Source organism: Paralichthys olivaceus, chromosome 8, assembly GCF_024713975.1.
Source record: "Paralichthys olivaceus isolate ysfri-2021 chromosome 8, ASM2471397v2, whole genome shotgun sequence".
Classification (NCBI taxonomy): domain Eukaryota; kingdom Metazoa; phylum Chordata; class Actinopteri; order Pleuronectiformes; family Paralichthyidae; genus Paralichthys; species Paralichthys olivaceus.
Window position 1 is genome coordinate 11,543,113 of NC_091100.1, and position 16,339 is coordinate 11,559,451.

The window sequence follows — 16,339 nt, forward strand, 5'->3', positions numbered from 1 at the left end:
ACTTGTGTTGAAGGATAACACTGTTTTTATTCACTCACCACTCCTTGTGCCTGAAGTGCATCCTTTGAAACGATATATATTATTCAATTGAGTCTTTAATATACACTTTGGAAAGGGCTCAGGCATTTTGTAGCTATCCACTGCAATTTTTAGTCACTTAAATATAGATAATTTGTGAATTTTCATTTTTGGGTGAACTATCCATTTAACTGATCTAGATAATTCAATGTACGTGGTGGTTTATGATGTTTATGATGTTTATGATGAATCACGTTGTACTGACTTTAACAATATCACATTGCTCCTGACTTGAGCTGGAACACACTTGCTTTGAACTGCATCTTAAGTAATCACATTAGAGAGTGCTTCTCAGACTTTGTTGGTTATCACTGATAAGCTAGGTCTCTATGAGGGCCAGGGCCACACACACACACACACACACACACACAAACACACACACAGTTCAGTTTGAATGAGGTCTTCAATTGCAGAACCTTTGAATATGCAGGAATAAAGCCAGCAGTGAAGTGGTGGTGGTAATCAGTATCTTGGCCAGAACGGCTCTGTGACTGCCATCTATCATTACAAGTCATCCATATAAGTAAATGAGTAGCCCATCAGAAGACCTTGGGTCCAACTGTATATTTCTGTAGAGTCATACAACCTGTATCATCACATGATTAGTCCTATATCCTGCTTTCCTGGAAAAAGTTTCCGATTGTAACTTTTTTTTACTTTATTCTTGAGAGTCACTTTCCCATGTGTTCAAGAATGAACATGCCCACGTTATTATTCTTTAAAATGCTGAGCAGTGCAATGTACTGGGGATCATTTCCCCACCAAATATTAAGCAGTAAAAAGAAGACATTATGTCCCATTGTCATGTTTCTCTTGTACACGCACGCCACGTTATCAGCTGCACTGTGACCAAAGGCCTTAAAAACAATAGACTTGATGAAAGAGAAGTGAGAACTGTGGCTGACCCTTCAGGACACATGATGTCCTCACCACTGTAGTTCTGGCAGCTCAACTGTCAGCACGCTGCTAAACGCTACAGCAAGAAACAGAGAAATAATTCACAGAGGCTGTGTCATCTAAAGTTTGTCTTTTTTTCTGCCCTGATACATTGTTATTTGAGGAGCTGTTATTGCCAAGACACGGTTTCTCACGGCAGTTAGTGCATAACCAGCAATTTACTGTATCTTCTGGATAAAGTGACAAATAATTTGGTCTTTTCCATTTACCGAAAGTGTCCATCACATCCGAGATGCCAAGGTGACCTCTTCGAAAATAGTTTTTTGTTCGGCCTTTAGTCCAAAATCCAACACTTAAACTTAAGCCATTAGTTAGTCGTCAAATTGATGCAGATATATTTCCATTAACTTATTACACCAACATTTCAACTGCTCGTAATTTTTAAATCAGCTGCTTTCAAAGCTTAAACATTTACTGACAGTTCCACCATTCAGATGTTCCAATTTCCTTTCTTACTGTTTAACTTTGTTAGTCTCCTTTCAGTGATCAAACTTCAAATGAAACTTCTGTCACTTTATTGGGTTTTTTCAACTTTCAGTGCAACTCTTCAGCTGCAATTACAATTCATATTTCCTCAGAAAACAATTGGAGTTGATGGTGGTCATTTTGTTTTGATTGACTCATTGATTGATCATTTTAACTCAAAACAAGCCTCAGTTCAGAAGTTGAGAAACTTTGTTTAATCTGATTATAATCTCATCTACATTTAGCTAAATTTGAGCCCTCTTCACTTTTTGTCCCTGCCTCTGTTCTCTGCTGTCTCCTTGTCTTTACATCCCTTGTCTTATTTTCTCTCCCTCCATCCATGTACCTGTCACCCTCATTCCTCTGGTTCACTCAAGCTCCAAGAAGAGCTGTGGGGAGGGGGGCAAGTAAGTGTATGAGTGTGTGAGTGTGTGTGTGTAAAAGACCCAGATGGAGAGGAGCGAGAGAGAGAGCCACTAACGAACAGAGAGGACCGAATGTTCCTTCTCCAGTCTCCTCATGCCGGCCTCCCTCCCTCAGTGTCAGAGAGCCCTTCAAAGTGAAACTGGCCTGAAGAATTTCAGGTCAGACGGAGTGCGTAAGTGACCGCCTCCAGCCCACCCCAACTTCACCGCCGAGGGGTTGATTCCAGTTCATTTACTCCAAGAGCCCCCCTGCTGTCAGGACTTTCACATTCATCCACCGAAAAACCCCACGATTTAAATCAGACGCCAACACAGCAATGACCCTGCACCGTCGTATTCTCTTTTCAACACACCAGCATTGATGATAACTGATTTAAACATTTTAATCGGAGCATTCACTGTAAACAGAAAGGGCTTCGGTTTCAGTCTTCATATGAAGCGTGACAGGATAAAAAGGTCTGTGCGTTGCCACATACGTCCTCCACACGACTACGCGTTTGTGACTAATCATAAGAGCTGCTTTAGCTTTAGCATTAGCTGAAAAGGGGCTTTGCCTCCTTAGGCAAACACATTCCACAGGCTAATCATGCAGCTAGCCTGCTCAATGCCTTAGCAGACATAGTTTCAGACAATTATGACTGACACTGACAGTGTCCCACACTCGTGATAAAGGCTTTAGCAGGCAATAGTTTCAACATCAAGATTTAAGGCCAGAAATTTGGTGACAATCAACAAGACAATATTTATATATATTCAATATATCAACAATATTTGTCTTTATAACCCCATTCTAGTTTTCAGCATCCTTCCCACTCACATTTATGACAGAGGCTCACAAAAGCATTCACCTTCATACGGACTTTTATACTCAAACAAGGGTACACCCTGTCTACAAACACAGCTAAGAGTGTGTGTCAGACTCCTACAACGACACAATTTCAGAAATATGCAGCTGAGGCAACACGTCTGTCAACATAATTGTTTCGTTCAAATTGTATCTTTGAGCGTCTCAGACGAAAAAGTGAACCCAACATGCAAATTCTGTCTTTTTCCATGAGCCACAAATGCAACATGAATGAAACATAGCAGCAGATCTCTGACGCGCACAAAGACACACACTGATACACACAAAACAAACACATCATCTTAACCCGGGTAAAAGTCCACATATTGTATGACGAAGAACCTGAGAGTCTACAGGTGATAATACCAGCCTCTCTAGTTAGTCATTAAAGCATTTTTTGATCCCCCACCCTGAATACACACACACACACACACACACACACACACACACACACACACACTCACCCACACACACACACAGACAGACACACAGTGCCATCCCACTCCACTGGTTCCACTAGTTTCACTGTAAGGACATCTTGATCTCTATTCCAAGCACTGATTGGTTTAAATGGCTTTTGTTGTCTTTATGTGGTGGAACAGGGCTGTCTGGTTAACGGTGACTGTGTCCAGACAAAGCAAAAAGTCAGATATCCTCACAGAGCAAAAAGCTGCTTCCTCGAGATAGTCTCAGTCACAAGACTGTAAGAGTCGGTTAAAGACAGGTTCATGAAGTCAAACAAAAACACTAACAAACCTGGAAACATGGAGGGCAAAGGCCAGAGCAGAAAGTATAGAGGTCATGTATGTCAAACACAAAAGTCGGACTAAACAAAAAAAATTCAGTGTCAAAGAAAAAAGGTGACATCACAGTGACACAGCAAAATGAAGTTATGACTTTTTTCTTTAGGTGACTCAGACAATCATTTTGTTCTGCTTGGAGTTGTTCAGAAAGAGAAATGTTAGCACCATACCTGTATCCCACCTGCGGTGTGCGGATATCAACGAGCGGACCAATGACATGCAGTTACGTATTTTTCTTTGGGAAGTCACTTTACACTCTTGTCTCACACACACACTTGGTCTCTGTCCATTCACTCTCCAGTGGTGCTGACAGGCTGCAGCAGTCTCCTCGCCTGCTGTGTGTGGGTGTTTGAGTGTGGAGGTGAGCAAAGTTGGTTTAGTGTTTACTCTTATTCTCAGTGGCCAGGAGGGAGAGGTGGGGCCACTCCGCACAGGTAAACCCCCACCTTTTTTCCTCCCTCTTCAATCTCTCTCATTCTCTCTCTCAGCTGATAAGGAGTGAGACAAAAGGGAAGGGACGGAGTGAAGGGACAGAGGGTGTGACCAAAGGTGATGATTGGCAACAATCAGGGAAAAGTCATGAGGAGCTTGAGTTGGACAGATTCACGGTTACACTCTGTAAATGTGTTCTCAACCTCCGTAAATCACATCTCAGAGTAATCACATCTGGATCAGAATGGGAGAAAATGACAGAGAAATATATTGTTTCATCTTACTGACGGCCACAGGAAACAGAAAACACTGAGTTGTGCAGTCAAAGTTTATTTTGAATCCAGCCATTTATCAAAGAATACCAATGTGTACACTCAGAACTGAAGGGAGGGGAGTTCAACCGGAAGCAAACCAGCAACACAACGGTCAAGGTGACCCTGCCTCTTTGTTCACCGCCTACATTTATTAAACTAAATCTGAGTGTACAGCGATATATGCTACTGACACCTTTTCTGTAATCTCTGTAATAAAAGCATAAAACAGAACATTAAGCTAAATGCTAAAGTCGGCATGCTAACAAATAGACTGTATATAAAGATAGATGACACATCTGCACCACTATCCAGAAATTAAGCCAAAATATCCCGGGTATGAACGCCGCCCTCTCGCGCCTATGGAGCCAGAGTCAGGGGATGGAGCCACAGTATTGTGATCCCTCTGATACAATAAAGCCCATATCATGCTTCTCCATCGAAGGTACGCTGTAGGCGAGCACATAGACTATGACAGGGCCGAGTATTCATAGCTGTGCGTTCGTGCGTGTGTGAGTGACACTGCAATTACACCACCGAAACACTAGTGGTGCGGTAGAGTTTCTATGCTGATGTTGAGTTGCAGCCCTTTGGAAATCATCGTATTTCATCAGCCTGATTGTGGAAGCTTTAAATTGTGACAACTTCAGTGCTGCTAATAAATTTCATTTCTGTAGGTTCCCATTTTATATGATTTAGTGGCAACACAAAGATAAATTATAGATACAGAGAATACAACGTAAAGCAAAGCTGTCACATTCCAGTCATATTTACCAGAAACACAGAGAGGGTCAGAGAGAATAGGAAGGAGACCACACTCACAATGTGTGGAAGTGTACATAACCTTAAACAACCCTTCAGGAGAACAGGGCCTTCACTCTTATCAGTCGGGGTGCTATTCTACTCCAGCTAGAGTGTGTGTGTGTGTGTGTGTGTGTGTGTGCGTGTGTGTGTGTGTGTGTGTGCGTGCGTGCGTGTGTGTGTGTGTATGCTTGCGTCCACAAATGCCATTGCACAAGTGACACATTAACCAATGACTCTGTTAATGAAGGACATGCAATCACTGATTCTCACCTTTTGGGCAGCACACACACACACACACACACACACATTATATGTAGATAGCAGGTTCAAAGTTTACAGATGGAGTAATCTATTCCTCCCCCAAAAGGGTGTAAAAAGGTTGAAGTGAAGGCCATTCGCTGCCATAAACCTATTTTAAAAGGTGGAGCAGAGAGCGTGATTCAAACACGAAGGTAACTTTATTACCAGCTCACTGTAACACACAAACAAACTCTCCTGCTCACAAATCAAATCAAGGCAAGTTTGTTTGTATAACCCAAGACCACAAACAATAGCTGCTTTCAGACATGCACTGAACTCCGCAGTTCCTCCGTATTTTCTTCGGAGGAGGTGTGAATGCAAATCTCCGAGTGAGACCCTGTGCAGTACCGACTTCCTCCATCTGGCCCCCTAGTATAAGGTGTATAGAAATCCAGGAGAAGTTGATGTGTGAACAGAACAGGGGATCCCGGATTCACCTTGAGCGAGTAGGGGTGTTGATGATGGTTCTAACACGCAACAGACACAAATATTTTAAAAAACAAAAAGGAAACATATATCTCCAGAAGACATTGACAAAGATGTCTAGAGAGTTTGTGGTGAGGATTCAATGCTGATGTGAACGTGTCTGTGCAGAAAACCTCTCGCTATGTTGCGCATGTGTGAAAGGCAAACTCTAGGTGAACTCTCTAGCCACCTCTCCGAATTTCACCCAACAGCTCATATCTCAATGGCCTTTACAAACTCACTTCAGCAGTTCCCGACTCTGTGTTCAAAACTCACCCCAAGATGAGGAAAACTCAAACATGAGCACAAACATTTTTTACAAAATATTTATTTTACTTCCCACCATCAAGCAATAATAAGCAGCAGGTAAAAACTCAATGGTTAGAAATGCACTAGATCAGGTTAAAGATGTAAAGACACTGTGTTGTTTGTAATAATAATTTCATATTCTTACAACTTTAATTGAAGATACTCTCATATTTATCGGTGTCCACAGAATGAAATGTAGATGTGGACAACTACATAAATAACACTTGTATCTGTTTGGAACTACTGTATAGTGTCTTATAAAACATTAATTGAAGTGTTGCTTAAGATCCTATTGTCCGTCTTCTGAAAGTCACAAAGTTAGCAGGAATTAAAAACACAATCCAACAATGGGATTATAACAAGAAGAACCATGTTGAATAAAATCACAAATATTTGCCCAAGAGATCCAAGAGTCCATCAAAAAATATCTGACAAAGGAGACAAAGTCATGAGGGAACTGGCCCATCAGGTCTGATATGAAGCTGTACACAAACAGCCAACAGACACACACACACAGACAGGATGTGTGTGCTGATGTGCTGCCACCAAAACTGACACACAGCTGAGTCAGGTATAGCACTACATTCAGCTGAGGTCAGCAGACTGCAGATAGATCCCTGTGAATGTTACCAGGTGTACAAAAACAGATTGTAGGGCAATAACTTACAGCAATAAATGTTTTATTGGCAGCACATGCACGTATATGCAAGTTTCCTCGGTTCAAGGTTGCATACATTTCCAATAATATTATAGAATTTACTGCTGTTTACTATCCATCACTTACTGTTGTCTTAAACATTTTGTTTACTGTCATCTATAAGAAATTAGGAACATTTGCTCAACAGACATAATATTTGTCATACATATTTATTTCCAATATGTGTTTATGCAAGAAGAATAACTTTTATTCTTGGAAGGTTTAAACATTTGGCATATGTGCGTCACACACTGAAGCACAAAGACACACTTTTTATATTGTGTGTCAGTTTCCACTTGGTATCAGTGGCCTTTTCAAACTGATAAACCTGTTTATCAAGTGATGGGGTCATAACTTCTACCAGGCAGGAAAATCACTTCAGTTCACATCGTTAATGATGGTTATTCACGACAATCTACATTTTATAATAGAGACATTTACTATCATATCATCGCAAGTAAATGTATGACTTTTTGCAGAATAATTGAATGAAATAATTCCACAGTTGAGTTTTTATTTTATGTAAACTTTATTGTGAATGCGAACATCAACATTAGAGAAATGTGTGTGTGTGTGTGTGTGTGTGTGTGTGTGTGTGTGTCTTTAAACAGGAGCTCACATATCCCTATGTACAAGTGTGTGAGTGGTTGTTGCCAATGTGTGTCAACTAATAGATCATTGACTTTTGCTGTTTTATTTTGACTCTCTCTGTGTCTGACGCTCTATCAGCTTTTTAAAAAAATCCAATATTCTGTTTATGTTTTGTCGTTCATACGAAAACCTTATTTTAAAAAAATCTGATGCAGACTTCAAATGTCTAATGCAACTTTAACTCAAACTATAATTAAAATGAATGATTGGCCCATTCGTTTCTACAAAAAGAAAACTAAACTTATTCATCTGATTATAAAATTTAAATAAAAACTAAATTAAAAATTATTGACATATTATAAACTATAACTTGTTTTTGCACAATTGATTTTAAATTATTACATTAAACATTAAAAAAAGAATCAAATAAATGATGTAAAATCATTTTGACAAAGATTTTTTTTTTTCACAAAACCTAGATAATACATATTGAGTTACAGTGTCGAAGAAAGACAGTGATTTCATTTGTCGGTAATGAGGCATAAAATGATACACACCGTTTCGAGATCACAATGCATTTGTATGTGTGTACGAGAGGAAGCAACCTTTAAAATGTTCAGTGTAAAAAATGCTTTTCTGCATAAATAGGACAGGAAACCTTTACTGAACGTCCTCCACTGCTCTGTTGTAACACTTCCTCATTCAAAGGGTCACCTCACATCCCGTAACAGGCGTCAACCAATCCAAGTGTGCCACTTATGATTAACAAATATGACTCAGCACAAAAAGAGAGAGAGCCATTTTGCCCTCTGCTACCACACACACACACACACACACACACACACACACACACACACACACACACACACACACACACACACACACACATACACAGGATCTGACATTAAAGTATTTTTTTTCCTTCTTTCCTGATGAGAGAAGTTTCCCCTTTTGCCTAGAATTTAGTCAGCTGACAATCCAGTCACGTGGCTTGTCACTAACCAATGGCAGAGCAGGGCCATTGTGTGTTTAGGTGCTACAATCACCGCCAAGGTCAAGGAGAAACACAAGTCAGAGAGAGAGAGACAGAGGGAGAGAGAGCGTGTATGAAGAAAAGATTTGAAGGAGGTAGAAAAGTTAAAAAACACATTAGCAATAGAAAGAGAGCGTCATCCTCATGACTTATAACCACAGTGAAGCCACCTATTATCTGACCTGTGACCAGTAGCTATTGTAACGTCAGCACGGATGACTGTCCTCTCTCCCACAAAGTGTCTTGTGATAGTGTGTTAGTGAAACAATAGAACATGAAATGTTCATGAAAAACATGATACAATACATCACATTATATAATTACTATGTTATTTTATTTTAAAATAGTGACAGTTCTATCTTTGGGAGGCACTATTAGGGTTAGACGAAGTGTAGGCTGTAAATAAAGAGTGAAGACGAGTCTCCACTTCCTCCTATTGAACAAAAATGAAGCCAAAATATCCGTCATGCACTTTTTATAGCATCAAATATGTAATTTAAACCAACTCGTTTGAAGCACCAGGACACACATACGAGTAATGAGAAGTGTGTAGTACACTGACCGAAACCAACAGAAAAATATTTTAACATCAGTCTGGTCTATGTCCCATCAACTAACATGGAGGACGCAGGGTTTATGACCTGCACTGCAGTCAGCCATCAGGGGGAAATCTACATGATTTTTGCTTCATATTTGGGGAGCTGTCATGTCACCCATCTTTATATAACCTCTATGGGACATCACTTTGCATTATACACTATTCAGTATTCAGTGGTGGGATTTCAACTCTCAAACTTTAAATTCATTTTTACTTAATCTTGATCGTTCCACTCATATTCAGAGATGTGATCAGAAATCACTTGATATGAACTTGTCCATATGAACCAAATGGTCTTAATCCACTAAAGTCCCCAACAGACTGATTATCAATGCACAGAATGTTTTTCTGTGGGTTTTACATATCAACTGTAACCATGAATGGCTGCAGTGTAATCACAGCTCCTGATAGTTCCTGTCTCTGCTGAACCTCTTTTATTCAATCTATATTTACTCAACATATAATATGTGAAATTATAAGGATGTAAAAGATCTGACTAATGGGAATGACACTTTGACACATCAACACAAGTAAATATGTTGTAAAACTAGATAGATGTTAAACCTGTTATTTTCACCGGCCCTCGTTTCCTGGAAAAACTAATTGTTTTCTTGTCCACGCGCACGCACACGCACACGCACGCACGCACACACACATACACACACACACACACACAGAAAGACAGATCAGGAAAATGAGAAGGGAATATAAAACAGGCAGTTAGATTAATGTAAAGCTAACACCCCTTAAACTCACAATAGTGTCACGCTAACCCACCAAATTTAGACAGGTGAAATAAGTGACGAGAAAAAAACAGAAATCGTCCTGAGAAAGTGAAACGATGTGTAATGAATCTGTAAACCTGCTCTCAATCTGAATGACAGCCTGAAACCACTCAGGAAACAAAGAGGAGAGCGTTTGAGAACATTAAGATGAGACAGAGACAGAGAGTGAAGGAGAGACGGATAAGTCTGATTGTCTGCACAGTGTGTGTGCGTGTGTGTGTGTGTGTGTGTGTGTGGCCGAAGTATCCCTACATTGAGCCATTTTGTGAATGGGTTCACAGAGTCAGTCTCGGCCCATGGAACATTCCATTCTGGCAGGGTCCGGGGGGGTAGAGTGTGTGTGATTGTGTTTGTGTGGTCTAGGTATTACTAATTTTCTAGGGTCATTATACTCTAAAGTTAGGATAAGGGTTAGGGTTAGGCAAGTATTCATTAGTGTCATCTCCAGTGTGTAAGTGTGTGTGTGTGTGTGTGTGTGTGTGTGTGTGTGTGTGTGTGTGTGTACTACATAGGTGTGTTTTGTAGTTGGCTTGGAGGAGCTGCAGTGTAGTACAGGTAGTTTCTGTCCGTCACACTAGAATCAGATCACCCACCACACGCACACGTACACACACACACACACACGCGTGCGCGCGCACACACACACCTCTTGGCCTGCTGTAAAGACAACTAGCCCATTGTATGTAGCTACAGGTATGCAGAAAAGAGCCTGTCCGAGAACAGGCAATTGGATGCTTGTGTGTGAGTGTGAGAGAGCAAACGAATGGGTAGATACAAAATCTAATTTAAATCAACACTCACATATCTGTATGTACATTAAAAGTGTAATTAGTTAATTTAATTGTTCTCTGTGCCCATATTGTCCATGAGTGTATATATGAATATAAAATATATACAGTCACATCTGAAGAACGCAGCAGGTGATTGTCCGAGTCAGATGCATTCACAACAAGAACCTGGGTGGAGCATGCAGGGGACAGGACATTATGTACAGATTGTTTGTGTTTACAACACATCAACACCTGTGTTGCCCGCTCTCAAGTGTCATCAAGTCAAGTCAAGTCAACTTTATTATCAATAATGCCATATGTGCAGGAATATAAAGAGAATTGAAATAGCGTTTCCCTCTAATCCCTGGTGGAAACAGCATTAAACATGAAATATAAAATATAAAAAATATAAGTAATTAAAAGATATAAACAGGCAGTGGCATTGTCTCTTTTCTTCCTTTTCTATAGCAGTCTGTATTCTTGTATGTCTGTCTGCTGTTTTCCCACATGGACCCACTCTGACATTATACTAGGACGCTGACAGGAAAGGTTTTACTGAATTGTATGATATTGGCATGTATGTTTTGTTTCAAGACATTTATCCTTTGATGCGTCTCCATTCTCACTCACTCTCACTCTAAAAGAGCTGTACTCAGCTAAAAGAGTCAAGTGGTCAGGAGGGAGAAACTAGCGGTGAAATGAAGCATAATAACAGCATTAGCTTACAAGCAGGTGGGAGGGGAGGAGAGAGGCAAGCGGGGTAGGGAGGAGAAGATGGAGGGTTCAGCAGTGTCACCACATGGGGGGTTAGAGGGGTTACGCAGGAGTCAAAGGTGGACCAGCCGAAGGCGGGGGAGTAAGGAGAAGAGGGGGAAGGAGGAGGAGGAGTGTTGATCCAGCACAATGAGTGGATGTCACCTGTTTACACACTCAACAGTGTGCGTCGGTCCTGCCACGTTCTGGAAAGAGACGGTTGCGCAATGTCTCATCCCACAGACACTATTAAAAACAAGCTGTTCTGTAGAATAGTTGTGGAATAATTTGTGCAGGTTTTGAAATATCTGTCCTTGAGATTTCTGCTCCCTCCTGTTTGTGTGCTCACATTGTTACTCTAATTTTGTCCTTTTACTTTAAAAGTACCTCAAGGTTAGGCAAAGACTGTAGTACTGTGGTTCAATACTATCAAGTATACATGTTCTCTCTTATGTTTCACTTCCACCAAAACCGTGACATAACCTCAACCAAGTTCTGTGACTGCCTAAAAATAATTCTTCGCAGGTTTAAAAGCTTCAGTGAGTTTAACGTGATATGTATTGTTTTCTGTCGCACATTATCAGCATATTAACATAGTTTCTGCAGCTTTTCAGAGTATTGTGAAAGGATTGTTAAGAGAGCTGTTGCTTCTGCATGTCTGCATACCCTACTGGTTTGTAAGTAAGAATCTCTGACATCTCATAACCATCCTTAACACAAAATGAACAGCTTCGGTCTTCAGCTTGCCTGAGTTTGCCAATGGAGGGCCTTCATACTGTCTTGTGGTTGTATGAATAATAACCGATGTCTGGAAGCAAAGGCAGAAGTGGACGTAATTATCCTGCCACAAAATCCTCTCCAAGAGGAAGTGAGGGATGGTGATTTGGTCGACGAAGCATGTGACTTTGATATTGGATACATCTGTGCACGGCTCAGGTCCTACCAGCAGTCTGCGTTGCACATCATGATTTTTTAGTTGTATCACGGTTTTCACACATTTTTTATCTAGTGGCCACATATAGGGAGGACGTCCGAATAGTTGACTTATCAGCAAAACGTTGACTATAACACAGAAGACTGCTGTTCGGTTTCCCTCTTTCAAACTAAAAGTAAACGTTTGTTTCTTTCCATGAATCCAATGACACATTTAAAGGTACCCTAACCTCAACAAAGTCGTCAAATAACTCAAATCACAATCTCTTCCTAACCTTGTGTAAACCTAACAGCACTTTGAGCACTGCACCATCATAGTGATGTGTAACAATATTGGAAGGCATAGATCATTTGTGCTACACCTTTAGTTTGAAGGGTTCATTGAATTTGCAGGTGAAGAGACTCTTTAACTTGATGAGTGAAAGGACAGAAGACTAGTCTGTTGTGTCTGCACTAGATAAACACCCCAACCCTGGAGAGATTGTTCCCCAGTATTTCTTTGTCCTTCATTTCCTTTCTTCTACAACATTGTTACGTCATCTTTTCATATTACTGCTCATCCCCAAGCCTTACTGTTTATCCTCGCTGCCTGAAGAAGAGCACCGAGTCTGAAATGCCCCAAAGTATCTGCCGGTATGAGAAGTCTTCTATTTGTTCTTTCTATTTATTCTAAGTGTATTTGTGCTTAAACTGAGCATATTAATGTTTTTCCATTTCTCTGAAATCAACAGTTCCCGTGATTTTTCTACCTGTCTTGTCACAGTGCTGCTCAGTGTTTGGTCCGAACAGAGGGGAGCTGGAGAGGGAGGTGCAGGGAGCAATAGAGGGGAAGAATGTGGCCATTGTGCTTTCCAGGTATGTGTGTGTGTGTTTGTGACAAACAGAAAGGGACGGACAGGGAGAGGGTGATCAGATCTTGTTACAGGTGTTTCATAAACACCACAATACTGCAAACGGGTTCTCGCTATCGCTATCGCTCTCTCTCTTTCTCTTCTCTTTCTCTCTCTCTCTACTTTGGTGGATTAGGCTTATGGATTTGTCACACACTCAAACACACACACTAACACACACTCAGCTTTGTGCAGCTATCCTTCTTAGGACTTTGAATAGACTTCCATTCATTATGGACAGCCTACACCAAACCTTATCCTCAACCTTAACCAGGCCCTAAGAACATTCTTATACACACACACACACACAAAAGACACGCATTTGACTGAACAGTGCCGTCCCATCAAGAGCATGAGATGGTCATGTGACAGTCAGGTGACATGACTATATACTACGTGCGTGTGTGTAATTCATTTTTTTGTCAAGTTAACATAAAAAAAAACAGTGATCTTGTATTGTGCTTCCTGTTGCCCTGTGTTTGTCTAATGTCGAGTGTCTTCCTGAAACTAGAGCTGGTACAAACATGATACCAGGTCACGCTAAAAGAAAAACTCCTGATATAAATTCCTGTCTTGGGACGAATGTCTGTCCCCTTTATCAAAAATGTTTTGTCATCGTGGAATGTGATACAGAGGTTTGAAATGAGATATGTATCTAAAAATGGTTCACCTGTTGAACCTGCTCGCACAGTCAGTACATTTGAATAACTCACTCTGACACATGTACTGACAATTTAACTGGTGTATATTTTTGGTTTTGGTTTGTGTGTGAGACAGTTTGATGTCAATTCATCACACACACACACACACAATGACATGTGTGTATATGAGGTGATAGTCACTATGCTCCTCCCTGTCCTCCATCTCTGAAGGAGATTTTTAGGAAACAGTAACTTAGTGCATCAAGATAACTTTTATCTCACATTACAGCAACTACGAGCTTTAAGAATCCATCTACATCAAACAATCATTATACGATTTAACACCCAATCTTCTTTTACACAATGAATTCTCTGTAAATGTGTTGGCTTTGAAAATATTCTAGTCTTAATTTCACTTTTTGAGGAGATAATGATTAGTTTGTTAGTTTGAGATATTAAAGTCCACTAAAAGTAGCAGCTTCATCATTTTGTCCTTGAGAAACACACACATGAAAGGACAGTCCAAACTGCAGTTGAGGAAATTTGAGATGTAAATGTAGTGTTTGTGAAGAGTGTGAAAGAGACGGCTGCCCAGCTGGATTCCCCCTTTACACACAGAGACACATGTGCACCCACACATGTACCATGTGCATTCACACAACTAAATCTCATTTGTTCGAAAAACAGGACACCCAAGGCTAACATGGCACCCTGCTCAACCAGTTTCTGAAACACACACACACACACAAACATACAACGACAACTAGACGAGACAGATACTGATTAAGCACACACACGCACGCATGCACGCAGGCTCACACACACACACACAGACACACACTCATCCCCATGAAAAAAAATAAACAGCGAGTCCCTGTCCCACAACCTTGTAGTGAAGGTTACAGCAGTCAACTGGGTCAGAGTGGACCAGCTGAAGAAATGTCCTTCCAGTTACCCACTGTGTGTGCGTGTGTGTGTGTGTGTGTGTGTGTGTGTGTGTGTGTGTGTGTGTGTGTGTGTGTGTGTGTGTGTGTGTGTGTGTGTGTGTGTGTGTTCTCCCTCATCTCTCATAATACACAGCAGAGTCAACCATTTAGATTAAAGTAAGTTAGAACAGAAAGGACTGAACAAGAACAAATGACAAGTTTTCAGCCAACCTGTGGGATGATGGGATGTGTAGTCGCTGTCGGTTCTTCTGCCACCGTTTCAAAAAGCAACAATCCGGCTGATCACTTTCTCATCTTCCCTTCCTCCTTCCTCCTCTCCTTCCTGGCACTCGTCTGTCAGGTTCTCTCCGGCTGTCAAGGTGCCTCCTTTCTTCAATGACAGGTTCCCCCAAAGCACAATCAGAGAGGAGATCTCAGACACGTCTGACAAACACAATGCACACACTCACACACAGAGACACCGAGAGAGAGGACAAGTCAGAGTTTCTGTTCTTCTTTTGGTGTTTTTTTGGATTCTGACTCAGATCCTCTCAGCTTGTCCTCTCCTTTGCCACGACAGAGGCTCGTAGACGCAACAGCAGGAGACAAGAGGAGGGATGGGGGGAGCGCAAGGTCTCGAAGTGGAGGAGAGAGCGTAGAAGGTGGTAGAGTTGAAGGAGAGAGCTAGAAGGAGAGAGAGCGAAGGAGGGTGAAGGTAGGGAGGGAGGAAGGGCTGTGGTAATTAGTGAGTCGGTACCTGACTCTCACTGACATAAGCCCCACATTCCTCAGAACCGAGGCGGGGGAGAGAGGCGAGGGAGGAAGAAAGGAAAGAAAAAGAAGAAAACTCTTAAAAAACACACCCCAACGACAACACACTAACGATCCCAGGAACACAACAGAGATTAAACGTTCTTCATCCACACTAGACACAGAAACCTGACTTCCTTACAGCACAGCGTGGCTCATAGCGTCATAGCTGCATGATGTGGAAGCTGAAGGTGCTGCTGCTGCTGCTGGAGCTTCACCGTCCGTCACCTCAACCCCTTGTGTTCAGGTGTCTATTCCTCTTTCGCCTCTTTTCATTTTGAGAAAACCTCTCTCTCTCTCTCTTTCTCTTCCTCTCCCTCTGTCTGTTTGTTTCTCACTCTCTTGATCTGTGTATGGTGTACACACTGCTCGCTCCTGAAACTCACCAAACCAGAATCTGACTGCCCAAACCCCCAACACACCTCCCTCCCTCCCTCACTCCTAACATTCCGGATGGGAAATGCTATCCTCTTGTGGCCCTGGCCAATCTTTGTTTGTGTGTGTGTGTGTGCGTGTGTGTCAATGTGTGTGTGTGTATGTGTGTGTGTGCACGCGCAAACAGCCAGACTTGCAGCTAGAGCTGCATTCTTCTGAAGGAGTTTCCAACACCTAGTCGCCACATGATCACATCGACCGCATGCTCTTTACTGATGAGCACACACGAGGCCGCCTGTGCTCATTCACAAATATAACCCCCCCCCGAGGTCATGATGACATGC

The 16,339-nt window shown here is 41.5% G+C and overlaps 1 protein-coding gene across 23 annotated transcripts in view; it reads right to left on the reverse strand.

The window, feature by feature from the left end:
- The window catches only part of rbm47 (RNA binding motif protein 47), a 30,414-nt gene that overhangs the window by 13,282 nt on the left and 793 nt on the right, over window positions 1–16,339 (reverse strand). For 6 of the 23 annotated variants that reach the window (XM_069530789.1, XM_069530784.1, XM_069530781.1 and 3 more), the window contains exon 1: window positions 3,743–4,035. The exons of 2 other annotated variants lie outside the window; for them this stretch is intronic. The gene's annotated coding sequence lies outside the window, so the exon portion shown is untranslated. Of the gene's footprint in view, window positions 1–3,742; window positions 4,036–15,041; window positions 15,373–15,762; window positions 15,976–16,339 lie in introns of those variants that run through there. 15 more of the 23 variants (XM_069530783.1, XM_069530779.1, XM_069530786.1 and 12 more) reach the window with 7 other exon arrangements.